We start from the raw sequence: 19,905 nt of genomic DNA, 5'->3' as shown, positions 1-19,905 counted from the left end.
TTCACCATACAATCCAGTGATAATTTTGGAATCTGTCTCATCATGCTGTAATCCAGCTAGTATTTGTTCCTATTAGCTGGGATGTACAGCAGAACTCAATACGAATTTCTCCTCTCATTACTATTGACAAGCTCATTGTTCCACAATTCTGTCTTCTATTCCTTCCCCTTATATTTTGTTACAATCAGTTTGGTATTCAATGCCCTCATACTTACTCACCTTCCCCTCCCCCCTTCTGGTTGAGATGTAACAATGTGTATACTTTAAGTATTGTTGTTACCTAAGGTTTTCTGTCGTCTTGTGAGAAGAATCGTATCACTGATCACTCAACTATTCACAGTAACTCCCTCTATCTTATCTATGTACCTATTCTCAATGAATATTTCCTGTTATATCTTTCTCTGATGCTGTCGGCATCATCCTATGCTCATCTGACCAGAAATCTCTATCTTCTTTCCATTTCACTCTACTGTGTCCTATGATACTGCACTTCCCTTTTCAGATTTTCTAGGTTCCCTATCAGATTTCAATTTCCAACAATCCATGCACATAGTCATTAAATGCTGGAAATGCTTTTTTAATGCAGTTTTTTTTACTACCTGTATTAACTAGTTCATTAGTGTAATTGGCCATTTTTCTCAAGGTATTTTCAGTTTCCTTTAATAAAGGTGGGCTGCCCTTTGTGCAATAAGATTGTATTGAAGTGTCAATAAATTTCCTTTCATTACCTGTCCATACTTAGAAATAAATGCTGAGTAGCCTTTTCCCAGTACTGTTTATTGCACAAACACATTTTTTCCTTGTAGATTTCAATTTGCCCTCTGAATGAAAGAATGAAAAGTTAATGTTATACCAGAAATGGATTTTCAACCACTAACCTGTTAAAATCAGTATTTCCCTTATCTGCTGTTGTAATCAAACAAGTTGATGTACTGGTAAAATATTGGATGGTTGTCGAAGTAGAGTAAGATGTCTGGTGGATCTTCAGTCATGACCTATTCTGATTATAAATGCTCTCTTAAGGAACAGACGTAAGACATTCTACAATTTCTTTCTTGACCACACCCATTTTCCAATGCTTTCCTTTGAGTTTCCAGATGTTTTATGCATTACAGTGGGCTGGTGATTATTTACTTTGTTCTGTGTTAGGATTTCAAAGTGTACCTGTGCACTTTTTTGTTCTTTGCAAAGTCCTTGATGTGAGCCCACGTACGGTTTGTATTATTGAAATGATATTAGTATGATGCTTGCATGAAGAGTTGCTTAGAATGTAAATCACTAATCCAAAAAACAGTGGTATGAACCATTCGCTTGCAAAACTATGTAGCTTGCCACCAGATGCATTTGAATGATCACCTATTCAAGGTTTAAGAGAGGAACTTCGGTAACAAAAAGAAACAAAATATTGATATAATACACCTTAACACACTGGTTAAATATGTTTTCCAAAAGTATCCTAGCTGTCTGACATTACTTCTAGGTAGTGATTTCTACCAAGTAAAATTTTTCTATCAGCGTCTAGATCAGGGATGTGTGCAAGAAGTAGTTGAATGTAGCCTACATGACAGCATGAGCTTTGTGTTTCACAGCAATTAGTGGAGGCAATTTTGTCAAATTCTGATAACAACAAATTAAAAAGGAGCAATGATTCATTTTAATAAAAAAATTAAAAACATAAAAACAAACTTGCTGGAACCACAAAAGTAGGCACAATATGTAACATAACATAAAACAATCTGTGATGATGAAGTATGGTCGGTGGGGCACCCAACTGTATTGTCATCAGCGCCTGTACGAAGTCCCAATTTTTACACAACCCAATTTTTTCACAGTCCAATGTAGCCACTACCATGAATGATGATGATGATGATGATGATGATGATGATGATGATGATGATAACAAAAACAACCAGTCCCCAGGCAGAGAAAGTCCCCAACCCTGTCAGGAATCAAACCTGGGACCCCATGATCAAGAGGCAGCAACACTGGCCACTAGACCACGAGCTATGGACACAATCTGTGATACTTGATATAGAGCCAAAATGGTAAATTATTGTACGACACGCACAATCAGTGACCACCAATTGTCTTTTGCTTAATTACTTGAACTCTTCATCAAATGTAGCCTAGCTTTGTTGGCTATGCATAACCACAACCAAACTATCACTGTTCAACCCAACTTAGAACACAACATACGTGCCAGATCAGTCTGTTACCATGGCCTTCATTACAAACAAACAGCACAGACATTAGAAGCTGTGACAACAGGAATTTAAGGACACTGCAACACCTCTGGCCTGAAAACATGCATTGATTATTTCTACAACTGTTTTAAATGGTCCTCAATGTTCTGGATACTGAACTGGGATGGAGTTGATGACCGATCTGGTCCCACGCATTTTCTATCGGAGAAAGAATTGGCAATCTTGCTGGCCAAGGCACTACCTCAACATCATGCACATAATTCACTGACACTTGCCACATGTGGATAAGCCCTGCCCTATTGAAATGTGGCACCGCCATAATGTTACACGACAGGTAACAAGAGGAAGCAATATAGCTGCGACACATTGTTGTGCTGTCAAAATTCCTTTAATCACTACCAGCTGAGCATGAAGACATAACCAATGGCTTCTCTGATTATGACAGTAAAATTAACACCACTGTGAATCTCCCAAACTTTGGAAAAATGAGACCTCTAGCTAGGTCACCACTGTTCTCACCAACGATGGTCATTCGAGGTAGTACAGAACCACGATGTGCTGCTCTAAACAATGTGATGTCATCGATAAGCAGTCCGTACTTCCCAGTCATGGAAATTACTCCAAACACAGCTCTTTGTGCTGTCGTGCTGTGGTGCTACAGCAGCCTACAACCTACACATCGGACAGTAATTCTATAGTACAGCTGCTGCTAGTCTTGACTAAATGGTGCAAGACAACACACAATGTTGCAGGTGGGCCATTACTTGTTCTCAAATGACAGGTGGATATGAGGAGGGGTATAATGTGCTTCATGCACAATACAATGATCCTCCCTTGTGGCATTAACGAGTATGCCTGTCATCACAGCCCCAAGAAGTTCAACATTGGGGCACTGTGACATCTGAATGCCCTAAAAGTCGGATATTGTATGATTTGAAGCCACTTTTTTAACTCTGGCAGGTGCTGATAACACTGCCTCATAAGAGTATACGGAACACCCGAGTCCTCCATAATGATCACTCACCAGCTGACACTGTTCAAGCTCTTTCTATAAGCAAACATGTCTAGCAACGATGCTAAACATGAACAATAAAAATGCAGTGTGGTAGCCATTTTACTTGTCAGAGAGAATTGCAACACTGATCATATAAATGCCTGCCGGCTGGGTGGCCGAGTATGAAGTTAGACAGACATCTGACCATGTATTCTGTGCGCTTCATTTTTTTTTTTTGTCAGGCACTGTAATAAGATTTTATTGACCACCTTTGAATAATTGAAAGCAGCATCATTTACACTTATGTTCTCTGTTTCGTTGGGAGTTAAGTAACCCCTTGTCAAAAGATTATTTCTGTTACATTTTCATGGGGGTTCCGTGTGTTTACTTTGAAAGCATTACTTCTCAAGTGTATTCTAGCTGCAACAAAATCAACTAAATTATCAGTGGAAAGTTCTTTAGATAGACAACACATCATACTTTTTGAGCGGAGGGTCTGGGAAAAAACAGTGAGAGAGAAAAGGGGATTGAGAAAAGCAGGATTCCCCTGTATTCACAACAGTTCACACACTAGCTGGGAGCAGATGTTTGTGGAGCCTGTACTAGGCAGCTCAATCTATTCTCAGAACTTACTGGCCACCACACTTCTGTGAATGGAAATTATTGTGGCTTCATTTACACCATAAATAAATGGTTCATGACCTTTCCCCTTCACTTTGCTCTACTTATCATCAACACAGGAATTATTTTCTTACACACTTACCTGTGGCAGTGGCAGGCATGGTGTTCGTACCCGTACTAGGCAGCAATGTTGGCGCATGCTCGCTAAGGGGTACTGTTGTACTCTGTTGCAAGATCAAACCAAAAGCAGCAGTCCTCTCACGGCTACTTGTACCTTCCTTATTTGTTCTTTGCAACCTGAATGGACATGCAAGAATGAAATACAGAATAATATGCAACAATCAACCATTTTGACAGAATGTATTACACATACATCATCAAATCATAACAGAAGTATGTTTGATGTCCTGTTGACATCAAAGTCATTAAGATTAAAATCGAAATGTGAGAGAAGCATGCATAAAACTCCTTAGATTTAATTCCTAAACAAGTTTAAACATAATGCTGCTTCCAGATTTGCTACAATCCATGTCTAGTAACAGGAATAAGGATGGATGTGAGCATTTAGATCCATTTTTAAATTTAGGAGTAATATGCAATAGAACTTTATAAACAGAATGAGGAAAAACCCTAGGTAAAGAAACCGCTACTAATGCATTTAAATTCATGGAAAAAAGATTAGTGTTATTCAAAATCCAATAATCAACATCAACTACCACCCATGTCAGGTACATAATTTAATATTGAACACTACTTGAACTGATTTCACATGGTAAACTTATTTTCAAGTGGAGTTCACACAATTACTACACACCTGTGGCATAGATTTTATCATCCTGTACACTGTAGTGTTTTCATTCACTAACTAATCAGATGCTTTAAACTTTGATAACACAGTAATTGCACAATTCCAACTTGAGAACAGGCATACATTCAAACTGATAATGAAAATAAATAAAATTTAAACAGCCGGTGAAGATTCATGGCAACCGGTGTTCATTACTGGATTTCAGCCGCAACTGAAAAAAACCTCTCTCAAACAATTAATAGTATCAATGGAGGAAGGTATCCATAGTTACTGGAACATTTTAAAAACTATAGGTCAAGCACAGTTTTTCACACATGTAATTTCAGAAGATATTTTAATTATTGGTCAGAAATTTGATCATGAAGGTCTTATCATAAAAAATAAATTCTTAAAGTCAACAATAAAGGTGCACTTGTTACAATGAAAGAGCTACCTAGATCAAATTATTTATCTACAACCATTTTTGATGCAGATAAGCAAAGTGTGATGTAGGTGGCCCTTACATTGATTAAGTTTGTTACAGAGTTTGAAAGCAGATATATGACTGGAAATATCAGTCACATGCTTTGGCCATTTTCATAATGTCACCATAATGTGCCCGATGCAAGAAGAGATACGTAAAGGGCATCAGCAACCAGCAGAAATTCCATGTTCAAGACATCAGACTTTCCACTGACCATCTACATGACCATGTCACAACAGGATGACAGCAAATTTGACTGCAGTTAGATCCTGTGTGCTCAATACAGGGCTGCTGTCGGAAAACTGTCCAGTGCCTCACTTAGGTGACAGCGTAAAATATCAGTCAGCCTTATTTTGTGTGTCATAGTTGTGAACTTCATGTCTTGCAGAAGGATACTTTATTTTATGTAGACAAGAGAGTTGAAAAAATAGTGCTTAAATATTGCCATTATTCCCAACTGCTTGGAAATGGGTCAACAGTGGTCAAATTTCTTGCTGGAAGAAATTTCTTGCCTGCACAACAGATATCCATATGTGATGTAGCTGTGGAACAGGGCATAATATATTGCGAACTGTTATCAAACATCTAAGTTTCATGAGAAATTTCTCAAGAGAGCTCAGAACACATATGTGCAATGTATTCAGTCCACATCAACTTATTGTCAATTGTGCTTCCCAAGAGTTTGACACTATCAACATTTACTGAGAGTCCACAGGCACCAAACCTACATAATATTTTCTGGGTTTTGTCTTCATTTAATTCAATTTTATTTTCTTTGAACCACTTTTTGGCTACTTAAAATACAATTTGAGCATCTTTTAGTGCCTCAGCTTAATTTCTACCCTTAGTTGTTAATGTTGTATCATCTGCAAAGAGCAGAGTATGAAATCACAACTTAAGTCACTGACAAATATTAAAACCAGCAGAGGGCCAAGTACAGAGCCATGCAGTACACAAGTGTTCAAGTGCTATTTCACAAGACATTGCTCCCTGGATACAAACACTCTCCTGCCTGTCTCTTAGGTAAGACGACAATCTCAAAATGACACCCTTTACACCTTAAGGTTTTAATTTTTCCAAAAGTATCTTATTACAGATGCGATCTAATGTCTTGATTAGATCACAACGAATTAAAGGCATGTAGTTCTTTTCTTCCAATGCTTCCATTAATTTTGTTATTACATCAAGTACTGCAGTAAAGGTACATTCCCGTCTTCTAAATCCCTCCTGCTTATCCAGGAAGAGATTGTTGTCTTCAAAATAAAGTCACAGTTGGTTCTTCATTATTGTTTCTATCACTTTTGCTAGTACAGGGATGATAGAAATTGGTAGCTGAGTGGACTGTTAGGATCACCTTTTTTATACACTGGTACAGTCATTGCCAATACAAATTCTGTGCGTGCTTACAGGGCATTTAGTACCTTTTATAATATCCCTCAGTCCTCTCAAAGCACTTTCTTCCACCTGGTTAAGGTGCGTCTATTTACTGCGTACGCTTATATTGCTTGTAACATCAATTTCTAACTCTGGCACTTATGCCACATCAATCCCAACAACATCAATAAACTATTTGTTAAAATCATAATGGGTATGAGAATTTAACGGGACAGTGGTCTTTTTCTGTATTAATTAACCAGTTCCAAGGCTGCTTTGCACAAGTTGTGGGCTTCAGAAACAAACCAAGCATTATATACCTTCTTGGCTACTACTTCTTACTTCCTGTAGATTCTTTTAGCTTTCAGATAATGAGAATTAAATGTACCTTTGGTCCTGGCATCTGTTGCTGTTCTAACTCGTCATTTAGCAGCAAAACGACACATTTTATGTTTTCCAACTTGGGACTATACCAAACTTTGTCTGGCTATTTTTCTTCTATTATGTAAATTATCTACAAGACATTTTATGTTTACTGATGGGAAACAGCCATCAAAATTTATTTTGAGAAGCTGTAAAATATATTTAAAAGTTTCACTTGATCCCAGCCCTACAACTTCAGATACCCAAAAAGCCCTGGAAAGCATATTTTTGAAGATGTTTATTAATTTCTCCATTATAATCCTTTTACTGAATGTATAGTCAGAAATACGACATACTGGCTTTTCTATGCAGTTTCCTTTCACTATTTAGGTGGAAACTTATGCTTGGTGATCTGCTATCAATGGACCCACCACACTTATTTTGCAGTCCCACATGTTTAGGTTGGTGATGACAGTGTCGAGGCATGCCTCTCCTCTTAGTGGTTCATGCTTAGCAACATACAACTCATAGCTACTCGCCAAGTACTTTAATGTTTTCTCTATAATGCTGCCTTCTCCTAAATGGATGCTGAAGTCACTACACAGCACAATTTTTGAATTCGTGCACAAGAAAACTATCAAAGTCTCCACCAGTTGCAATATTTATGAACAAAACAATATTTGCATCACACAATTTTAAAGCGGCCAACTCTAAATGCAGAGTTACAGAACTTCTGAGATCAACTTCCACACACTGTTGTTGTTGTTGTTATTGTTAACACAAACAGATACCCCATCATGAACAGCTTTTTTATGATACAATTCACTTCCCATTTTAAGATATTCCTTTACTTACTTTACACGTGGCAAGGGCCTTATCGACTATACGCCTGCTCTATGAGCCTCTTCCACTTCTGCCTGTCCAATGCGCTGTTTCTCCAGTTGCTGCTGCTGTTCATCCTCATTATGTCTTCCGAATGTTATCCCATCATCTGGTTCTGGGTCTCCCTCCTCTTCTTGTTCCTTCTATCATTCTGCTGAATGCCATTCTAGGTAGTCTATTCTCTGTCATTCTTGCTATATGGCCTACCCAATTCAACCTTCTCCTCTTGAGCAATTTGGCGATGTTATGGTGTTTGTACAGCCCTCTTAATTCTTCACGTCTTCTTATTCTCCATTCCATGTTATTTTCGTCGTATAGAGGTCCAAAAATTTTCCTTAGTAATTTTCTTTCAAATATTAAGTTTTTCTTCATCCTTCTTTCTAAATATTAATGTTTCACATCCATATAACATCACAGGTATAATGGTTGATTGATATAAGCAGATTTTTAAGTTACTGCTAAGTGATCTTTTTCTTAGAATTTTGATGAAACTAAAAAGTGTCTTGTTTGCTGTTGATAAACAGGCATCTATTTCTATATCTGTTCTGTTGTTATTACTAAAAATACTTCCTAGGTACTTGAAATGGTCAACAGTCTTGAAAATGAATCCATCAGAGGTGCATCTTTTCTGGTTTTCTTACTTATGGGCAGGTATTCACTATTTTCGTCATTAACATGTAATCCTGTTTTCTCAGCAATTTTGTAGTAATTTTGCATCATTCTGATTAATTCTCTTTTGGAACTACTTATTAGTGCTACATCATCTGCATAGGCAAGTCTTGTAATGTTCACAACCTGTAGCTGAATCCCTTGTGGACTGGTTTGAGAAATTTCTCTATCAATCTTCTCTAGGACAAGGTTAAATAAAATAGGTGATATGGCATCCTTAAAATGTACACCTTAAAATCTTCAGTTTCTCCTACCAGTGTCTTTATGCGACAAAGTTTCACCAATGCACATTTTAACTAACTGATTAATTTTGATGGTATTTTAAATCCTTCATTAAGATATTCCACATGTCTTTAATAATACCCTTCCTGCTCTGCCAGCTAGAGTTCACTCATGTACAAAACATCTGGTTGAACTTGGACTGGCACATTTTCTTCTGGAATAACTACTGAATTAGAGAGCTGTACTTCCTATTGAAAAAAAAAACCTCTAAACTAAATTATTTGGACACACAGAAAAATCCATTAATATATCCTTTCAACACTTAATATAGAACTGCAATTAAATCCCTTTGCACGTAAGTTTCTCAACTGCAAAGTTCTTGCAATCTAGGAAAAACTTTTCCAAGAAAGCAGTTACATTTTTGACTGTTTTGCCATTTTTTTACTCTGCCTAATTGAAACCACACCGCTTCCTCTCCACAAAACGTATCCAGTTCTTTACCAGTACCTATAACACTTATTGTTCCTTATTATTGTTTGTTTGAGATGTTCTGCCAGGTCTTCACTTTTCTTGTTGGCATACCTCCTGTCAATTTTCTTTTGAAGGGTCAGTTTATTTATAAAGATTATCAGTAACATTTTGAATTCTCGTGTAAATCAACTTCACTGATTTGAGAAGCATGCATACTTACAATAGGCAGCATTGTGTGGCTTTCCATAACCTCTTCACGTTTTCCCAAGCAATTCAGCAAGAATGATGCATTGTACTGGTGATTGTAATTGTTTATTTCTGCACTATTAATTGCTGTTTTGGTGTTGCGTAAGTACTCTAGCAACAGATTGTTGTTTTAACAGTACTAATTTTCTTTGTTTTCTTGGTTGTTATTTTGTTGATTCCATCAGGAATAAGAACTTTCATGGATGAGGAATATGAGAATTATAATGTCAGAGGGGCGTGAGGATGGGGGTGTATAAACTGCATCTGTGTTATTCTCAAACATCTAAAAGTATTATCTGCTTACATTATTGAATGTGAGCATTACTGACTGGCTGTGAAAAATCAACTAGAAGGAAAACTTACTATTACAGAAACTTATAGAAACTGTTGCTATTTCATTTATACTACTATTCATTCACAGTTAAAGCATAGCACAACTTCACAGGGGTGAAGTTCTTCTTTACAGAAACATTCATTTTGTTTCCTTCAAACTGAGACAGGAAGTTTATTTTAATACAAACATTAATCTCCACATGATGAATGAGGTTTTCAAGTATGATTACAAAATAAAAAATCCTCAAGGCTAGATGAAGTTCCAATGTGCAAGTTCAAGGAGCAACTGGGCTCCAAACATACATTATAAACCTATCATTCAGTTCAGGTAGCTTTCATGAGAGCTTAACACAAGCCAGAGTTTTGCCAGCACACAAAAAGTGTTATACAGAGAACTACAGACCAGTCTATTGTCTTCACTTTCAAAAATAACAAACAGTCATGAAAGCCAATCCTGAAGTCTATCTTAATACATATAATTTGCTAGTAAAATCATAATCTGTATTCAGACAGGACAGTAGTAAAGAAGCAGCAATAGAAGAATTTATTAAAATAATTATTGAGGCCCTGGAAACAGGCAAGGGCATAACAGCATTTTTTTAAAAAGAGATTCATGCAATTGTTTGATACAGTAAATCACAAAATACTTCTCTACACCTCAAAGGCCTAGAAATGAGATGAGTAATAAACAGGTGGCTCCATTCATATCTCATGAACAGAGAATACAGTAGACATCTTACAGACCAATACAGATGTCAGTTGCAGAGAAAATCATCAGACAGCAAATATATCAACAAAGGAGTCCCACAGGAGAGTATACTGGGCCCAGTATTGTTTCTGATCAAAAGACTCACATAGGGAGATAAAATTGCCAAAGGAAGTAACGTGTAAACACAGATAAGACACCAAAGCTACAGTTGTGCAAAGCTGATGACATGCTAGAATATGTACACAAGTGGTCAGAGGAGAATAACGTAGTACTCAACATGGAGGCACACTGTACAAATTTCTATGTAAACAAAAATGAGACCAATAATAAATTAAATTTAAATGGTGATTTGGTATCCTGCGTAAATACCAAGAATTTGTAACTCATTATTACGAGCTTTGAAAGATATCTTTGTGTGTGTATACATAAAAACATTCATTACAGGACTTCTTTGTAAATAAAAAAATTATTATTATATAAATAATAAATTCATTATTTGTTGGAACATAATTTGAAGAAAAATGTTACAGGATTGATTTTGGATTCGAAATCCTTGACAGACTGGAAACTCCACTCAGAATCTTTGACAAGGGTGCCAACTATAAATGAAAAAGGTATGTATTCTAAGGTTGCAGATATGTGTATTACAGTATGTGTGTCTTACAGCCAATTCTCAACAAACTTATTAACCTCATGAATTTCATTAACAAAATATGCTGGCACATGTCTAAGAAATTTAAAAATAATGAAACTCTTCAGTTAAAGCACTACAGAGCATGTGTTTTATTGACAACTGGCTTCGTCAAAAAATTATACTTTTGAGTGAAATGTGGTGATTTCTGTTTTCCGATTATCTTGCAAGTTGGATTATTCCCTTTTTCTTTTCTATCCACCATGATAGAAATTTACACAGTTTTATTTAATTTATGATTCTTGGTGACTATTTCTTGGTGTTCTATGATACTGTATAATATGAGTCTTCTCCACAGTTAAATCTCTTGATTATGTTATGTTACAAGCATTCAGATGAAAAGCTTCGTTTCATTTTAATTATGGAACTGCTCAGCTACTGCCGTTCTCAGATTGTTGCTCTGTATATTTGCGTCATAGCAAACCTTGCTCTTTTGAAAGGGCCAATTTAATATGTTTGGTGAGTAGTTTACACAAGTTTCAGCCAGAAGCAGTAGTTGTATTACTTTATCATGTGAGATGTCATGATTTGTATTACTATATCATGTGAGAAACATTTTCTTGTTTAATTATAACATATTTCAGTAACACAAGTAGCTATTTCATATCAATAATGGTATTACCAATAGATTACCTAAGAACTGAGCATGTATTCTATCAAATAATGTCAAATACTTTCAATTTCTGTCTGTCAGAAGATACAGTGGGTCAACCAATGGTAAAGTTGGTGTGTTTATGGCCCTATAAGTTAGCATGCCACATCAACACTTCACAGGAAGTTTTCAGCACCTGATAAGTTATGAGTTCAATAAATTCATGCTCAATTGGCTTGCCTTCCACAAATTTCTATAGAGAAATTTTCCAATATCGGATACTGTCTAAGCATGCTCACAATGTGTGAACATCACCCGGCTGAAAAGAGCTGGGTTGCAAAAGCAAGCATTTGGTATGGAAGAATTTGGATCACACATATGGAATTTAGCGTCAAGTTCTGTTGTGCACATGATTTACATCATTCATCATTTATCACGAAATACGGAATGGGAAAAACATGGAAGTAGAGAAGTTAGAGGAACCTGATTATTGTTACTGAATTTTATCTTGAGTAGATATGTCAATGAAAATATTTAATTTTAGAAAATATAATGCAATTGGATACATGAAAAAATACTGATCAGTCCTATTCCTTCACCAGTCCTCCTCCTTCAACCCTTCTCCCAGTAGAAAGGGCCACTGGTTCCAAAACCTAGCAAATTTAAGTAGTTATATGTTTGTGTTCTCCTGCTGCCATTTCATAAGTACATTTTTTTTTATTTATCCAATTACACTATATATTAAAAACAAAGATTCCAAGACATACCAAGCGGGAGAGCGCCGGTAGATAGGCACAATGAATAAAACACACAAACACACACACAGAATTTGAGCTTTCGCAACCGGCAGCTGCTTCGTCAGGAAAGAGGGAAGGAAAAGGAAAGACGAAAGGATGTGGGTTTTAAGCTAGAGGGCAAAGAGTCATTCCAATCCCGGGAGCAGGATACGACTTCCTAAAATCCTGCCCCGAAATGAGATCCATCTTTCATGAAATCTTCCCCACACCACCAAGAGTGTCTTTCCGCCGTCCACCTAACCTTCGTAACCTCTTGGTTCATCCCTATGAAATCCCCAAAGCACCTTCCCTACCCTCTGGCTCCTACCCTTGCAACCGCTCCCGGTGTAAAACCTGTCCTATGCACCCTCCCACCACCACCTACTCCAGTCCTGTAACCCGGAAGGTGTACACGATCAAAGGCAGAGCCATGTGTGAAAGCACCCACGTGATTTACCAACTGACCTGCCTACACTGTGACGCTTTTTATGTGGCAATGACCAGCAACAAACTGTCCATTCGCATGAATGGACACAGGCAGACAGTGTTTGTTGGTAATGAGGATCACCCTGTGGCTAAACATGCCTTGGTGCACAGCCAGCACACCTTGGCACAGTGTTACACCGTCCGAGTTATCTGGATACTTCCCACCAACACCAACCTATCCGAACTCCGGAGATGGGAACTTGCCCTTCAATATATCCTCTCTTCTCGTTATCCACCAGGCCTCAATCTCCGCTAATTTCAAGTTGCCGCCACTCATACCTCACCTGCCATTCAACATCATCTTTGCCTCCACACTTCCGCCTTGACTTACATCTCTGCCCATACTCTTTGCCTTTAAGTGTGTGTGTGTGTGTGTGTGTGTGTGTGTGTGTGTGTGTGTGTGTGTGTGTGTGTGTGTGTGCGTGCGCGCGCGCGAGCGCGAGAGTATATACCTATCCTTTTTTCCCCCTAAGGTAAGTCTTTCCGCTCCCAGGATTGGAATGACTCCTTACCCTCTCCCTTAAAAGCCACATCCTTTTATCTTTCCTTTTCGTTCCCTCTTTCCTGACGAAGCAGCCGCCGGTTGTGAAAGCTCAAATTCTGTGTGTGTGTTTTGTTCATTGTGCCTATCTACCAGCGCTTTCCGCTTGGTAAGTCTTTGAATCTTTGTTTTTAATATATTTTTCCCATGTGGAAGTTTCTTTCCATTTTATTTACAATTACACTATATTTTACCTTGGTTGAGATATTCATGGTGACCGATTCACTTATTTCTTCAATATGGGATGCACACATTATTTCTCCTTAAAGAAGACCGTAAAATTAACAAAACTGTAGATAAATCTTATTAATGGTAAGGAAAAAAATTTGTTCTTCCTCATATGAAACAAGCCTCGAACAGCGATTATTTGAATGTGTGGGATACAATTTGGTATAAACATAAACTTGCGTGTTTTAGAACAATAAACTGATGGATACCATTACTTTCATTTTCAATTAGCTTTATGCAACAAAATCTTAGTACAGTAAATTATAAGCATGCCATGGAACATCAAGGATCATTAATTCAACCAACTGGACATAACAGATTAAAGTGACCAATGTCTTACACAAAACTACCATTAACGACAAGAAAGATAATATTCTGGGGGAGGGGGAGAATTATTAAGGTTATCACAACTTTCAGGGTGATAATACTAGGTTTGTTTTGTGTGTGTGTGTGTGTGTGTGTGTGTGTGTGTGTGTGTGTTTTTCTTCTTTTCTTTTTTTAATTTTTATTGCACTAGTAGATTTCAGCATTCTGTGGCATGGGTCTAAGTGTAAGAATAAAATTATTTTACACTGCAAGTAGTGTGTGAAATTAGTTAATACTTGGATAACAAAGTTATCAGTACGGTCACACCTGCTGACCACCAGCTCTGGAGAATGTGTGCCAGATCTGATGCCGTATGTCATACCATAATGTAACAGGATGCCATGCTATTCATGCCGTAAACAACTGACACAGAATAGCTAGTCAATACTTATCTTTAGGAGACAAAATTCCAGTGAACACATAACAGCGAGAACACTAGGTTTAATGTTTCCACTGTTGCGTGTATTAGCAATAACAGAGTTTCACCTCCAAGTGGTAAGTACTGGCCATCTAGTCTGCCTATAATTTTATGGTTTTCTGAAGTGAATTTTCCATTTTGTGCATACAATGACTGAGCAATCATAAGGCAGAGAAGTGCTAAGTTTACAAAATGACCTATCCCCATGATTAGAGAAATAAAAGCTGGAACCCCAGAACCATCCCAGAAGAAACTAGCAATAAGAAACAGTAAAAAGAAACAAAACTTCTCAGTGCCACTAATCAAAGAAATTCTTAGTGAACAAATGCTTCTCCAACACGGGCTACCCGACCAAAAAGGAACAGTCTTGTTAACTGACTTAGTGACAAAAAAAGGTATAGAGAATGAGCTAACCCATGTAAATGCACAGCAATGAACACACACATCCTTACATTACATTATGATATCTGGAAAAAGGAGTATGACATCTCAGGAATTATAAGACATGAAAGAAAACAAAGTTTAACATTCAGATAAATATCTGGGCACATTAGTCTGTTGAGCCACATGGATACACTCAAGTTTGTGAATAAATTCATTAAACCTATCTACTGAATTCTATGCAGCTTTGGGTAATGCCAAACTGGTAACAACATTTAGTCAACTGGTGAACAAGTTATACAGCAATTTAACTTCTCCTGTCCTAATGTATATTCCAAACCACCAAACCATTGCATGCAGTCAGTCAGTCCCTTTTATGAATGTAACAAAGCGCCCCCCCCCCCACTTCCACATACACAAACAGCTAATTGTTTACCCTATCCCTTAACTTCAATCATAATTCTATTTTATTAAGGTTTGTGCGGTTCACTATCAGTATTTAATATTGTAAGTCACGTGGAAAAGGTAATGAAGTTTGGGTAAATTAAAAACTTACGTTTGTTGATAATGTTCTAAATCTGTTGAAAAGCAGTTGAAGGAATGGACAATTTCTTGAAGGGAAGTTATAGGAAGAACAACTAAAATAAAACAGGGCAATGAAATCTACTGTAATCAAATTAGGCATTACTGAGGGTACGAGAGAAGGAAATGAGACCCTAAAAATATAGTCACTTTTTATTTGGGCAGCAAAATATCTACTGATGAACAAAGTAGAGGGATACAAAATGCAGAGTGGCAATATAAAAAAAGCATTTGTGAAATGTTAACCTTGTGAACAATGAATACAAATTTAAGAACTTTAAATTCTTTTCTGAAAGCATTTGGTGTTAAGTGTTGCCTTATATGGGAATGAAATGTGGACAAAAAGAGAACCAAGAAGTGTAAATGTGATGTTGCTACAAAAAACAGATCAAGATTAATCAGGTATCTAATGAACAGGCCAATCAAACCAGATAGAAAAGAGCTTTATGGTACAACTTAAAAAGGTGGGAGATCGATAAGACATCCTGAGGTCTCAAGGAATAATTACAGATTTCAGAGTCAAATAAAGGCTTGAATATAGTTAAATTTCGATTACATGCAGGAGTGCAGTATTCATGCAAAGATGAAAATACTATTATCAGAATCTACACAAAACCAGCTTCCAGAATCAAGACCACAACAATAAGCCATTTGTTGCAGTAATGCAACCGAGTACCAAACTATGCAAATCTCAAGCTGTTTCCCCTTGCGCACCACACGCAATATGAAAAAGTGAACATTAATGTTCAGCAGCAATATCGGAACTTAATCTACTATTAACTTCATACTTCTTTCCCTCGAAATTTGTTGGTGAAAATAAGTACAGATAAAGATCTCAGTTTGGAAGAAGTTTGCACTATCAACAACTCTAATAAGATTTGAAGCTTTAAGCATGCAAAATCAGTTCAGTATCCACATCAAATATGACATTTTCTACTGGTGAAGTAACTTAAGAGAGATCTACAGTTCTCATCCTACAATCTGGAATGCTGTAAGCTCTGATATTTCCCTCCCCACCTCCATCAAGAAAACATAAACTAATTGACAAATATTCCACACCAAAAAGCAACAGCGAAACTCAACATAAGGAAGCTGCAAACTTGATAACTGACAAGACTTTGCATACATCTCTGAAAAACTTTGGAAACTGAACACTACTTCAAACCACAAAAACTACTGTTATACTCCTAAAAGTTAACCAATTAGCACAAATCTTGGGATACATTACCTATGCCTTATATATTTCTCTAATTTATCTTCATTACTTCCAGATTCTGAATACCTATATGACTTTCTTTGTTCACTGGTCCACTCTTCCGTCTGGAATTGAAGTATTTTCCAAATTACATGAATCAGGCAGACAAAATATAAAAACGTAATGTTTAATAATGATCTGAACACTATCAGAACGATTTTATTCCCCGTTCTTTGTAGAAAATGCATGTAAATGGAACTTCTGTTACGTTTGGGTTGGTTCATCAGATAATGCTACAAAAAAAACTATTCCACTTGTGTTATTTACCTGTGTGGCTTTGTCTACCAGGAGATGGCCACAATACATGTAGAAACTTTCTTTTGGCCACTGTCCTTTCAAATATATTGTGTCCAAGGAAGCTGTACGTCGAATGACGTTATTGCCACTAAACCCATGACTTGAACGAGAATTTAAGGTTTTCGATTTGCCTGAAATACAAAAACCTGTATGATGCTTCAGTAAAACCACTTGAGAGTACATGTTATGTGAAAGAAAATTGCAATAACAGTAACTGGGTATTGCAAATCATTGCAGAGATTCTATCAAATTGGATCAATCTGTAACGCGTACGCACTATGTATTTCGTTTATTCCCATTATTATCATCACTTTTCTGAACGGTATGACAATACAATAGTGAACTCAATAGCTGCATCGAAACAAATAGCGGTACTACAGGGTGACGCTTATAAATCGAGCATTATCACTGCGATCTACCATTGAGATAATAATATCACGAACTCAAAATATTCACGAAAACTTATCATGCGGATTACCTTTATAACTCAAAGATCCGGGGCTTCTTTGACCCGATAAAGAAGCCTCCGGTGATATTCTCGTTTTCCAGGCGGACGTTGGCGATAACGTAGGGCTGTTGCTTTTACTTTTTCTGATATTACTTCCTTGTCTCAAAAGGGACGACATGGGCAGTGTAGCTCTCATTGGACCCTGCTTTGATGAGGAGCAAGGCGACGATTTTGGAACCCGCTGTGAACCCTGTCCCGACATTTTGTCATGTAGATGATAATGATTTATGCTGTCGATTATTTAATTAATGATATGTAAAAGAGAGAGCTATCGCGAATCGTCCGAGCACATTCGGCCATCCATTCCACATCCACTATATTCTTAACAATTCTCTTCTTACACAACTACCCCACACAGTGAACGACTTTCACGACTTGTCACTTGCGATCTTCTGCTGTCCTCAGCTATTACGTCACGTGATAACAACACCAGGTCATCATTGGTCAATGAAAGCACTGGAGTAGAGTCGTATGCGGGGATGTTAGGTACACACAGTCTCAATGCCTTGAGGGAAACGCTGTTTTCTTTGTGTTTCGGCCGCTTTCTAATTTTTTTCCCGTCTCCGAAGATAGTTTACATATATGAAAGCTAGCTATTGTGCTCTGTTATTCGTCTTGCCGATTAATTTGTGCGACGACCGAATTTTTTTTCGGTATGTTGGCATTGTATGTCACGCCTACAGTCAAGCAGAAGACAGCGAATTGCTGACACCAAGGAGCAGTCGGAATCATTGTTGTGGAGTTTAATTAAGTGGTGATTGTAAAACGTGTCATTGAGTTACAGTGATTTTAAGCGACAGTATGTGTCATGTTGTTCTACTTTTTAGCTGAAGAACTCTGTGTGATTTACTCAGTTTCTTACACGTTGAAGCTGATCTGAGATAATAATTTCTCGCGTACTGTTTAGTCTCTGTGTGTAGTATAGTTCATACTGCTGTACTTAGAAAAGAATTACTGCCTTAAAAATGTCAGAAAGTGTCTTACAATAAAGGTGTTACCATAGATGCAATTTAAATAATATAGCATTCATGTTTGGAGGTACAATAGACTGTCAATTTGTGTTTTGTAAATCGTAAATGCCCTGTAAACAGATTAATGTCCACTGGTAGATATAACATTTTGACAGTGAGCCCGCTGTTATCAGCTACATAATAAATACCAGCTATTTTCTTTTGGTGGTGATTATATGTTAGTTAATGTATTTTAAACTTGAGAACATCTTGTAGAGACCTTTTCAAGTAACTTTGTATTCTGACCACTGCTTCTCTGTATATTTATTCCTTAATGAATTTTCTTTTGCAAGTAGTACATCTCTATTTCCAACCAATACTAGGAATAAGAACAATCTACATAAAGATCTAAAATCACTTACTATGGTCCAAAAGGGGGCCCAACATTCAGAAACACACGTTTTCAGTAAATTGCCAGCAACCATTAAAAACTTGGTTTCAGATAAAGCACGGTTTAACCAGAGTTTGAAAGACCTTTATAGGCAACTCCTCCTGCTCCATAGATGAACATCTTAACAGAGACTGTTAAGCCAGCTTAAGTAAAATGTATGTTAGATTTGAGTCTTGATGACTTTTGGTCACAACAGTCAAGATTAGATATTTTTTGTATGATAAATTTATTAATAGTGCATAGCAGTGTTTCATTCTGACAAGGTGTTCAGTCTGTAAATATTAGCTGTTCCAGTTTACTGCATTGTGTTAACCCGTTTTAACTATCTCCTGACAAGTGATCACGATAGTAAGTATTATATTTAAATGTTTTATGTTATACTAACTGACATGTACCTCAACCACGAGAATCTTCTTATTTTTTGGGTATGTGGAGCAAAAACTGAATCTAATCTAATCCAGCAGCGCCTTTAGTGCCCATTGTTTTCTCGTTATAGAGCCAATATTTTAAATGGTATGTTTCACTACTAGTCAATATGAATTCTCAGCAGTTTATTGAGAACTGTGCTCAGTATCAAACTATTGTTTATTAGATACAGATTTAAAATACAAAGAATTTAAGCGAGATTCATCTTTCGAATTAAATTCCAGTTTTAATACCCTTGCAGAAACCATGAGTAAGCAGTCATGTGAATAGTAGGTATTTCTAGTGGGGAGGAGGGCACAATGTTGTCAACAGTATATGTGCTCATTTTTGTGTTGTACAGAAAAATTACATAGTTATCACTGTTTGAGTTATGTGGGGAGCTATGGGTGGAGAGTTCTGACATGCATGGTGCTGCTAATTGCAATATTCTAAAGTAGCATTTTTTGATACTACATCATTTTCTGATAATGGATTCTTGAGTGTAACTTCTTTCAGCAATGTAAAGTAGGCCTAAATAAAAAGGAATTGCAACTGATTTTGGAGATTTAATGATCAAATAGTGACAGCAGTATATCCAATAACTTGAGGAAAGTAGCTT

General features: G+C 37.0%; 1 pseudogene; it reads right to left on the bottom strand.

Annotated features, from left to right (window-relative positions):
• Positions 1–17,871, bottom strand: part of LOC126355182 (protein FAM117B-like) — a 79,450-nt pseudogene extending 61,579 nt beyond the window's left edge.
• Between the last annotated feature and the right edge of the window lie 2,034 nt (positions 17,872–19,905).

This window comes from Schistocerca gregaria, chromosome 3 (assembly GCF_023897955.1).
Source record: "Schistocerca gregaria isolate iqSchGreg1 chromosome 3, iqSchGreg1.2, whole genome shotgun sequence".
Taxonomy (NCBI): Eukaryota; Metazoa; Arthropoda; class Insecta; order Orthoptera; family Acrididae; genus Schistocerca; species Schistocerca gregaria.
The sequence above is the reverse complement of the archived record's forward strand: the minus strand, read 5'-3'. Positions and strand labels throughout refer to the sequence as shown.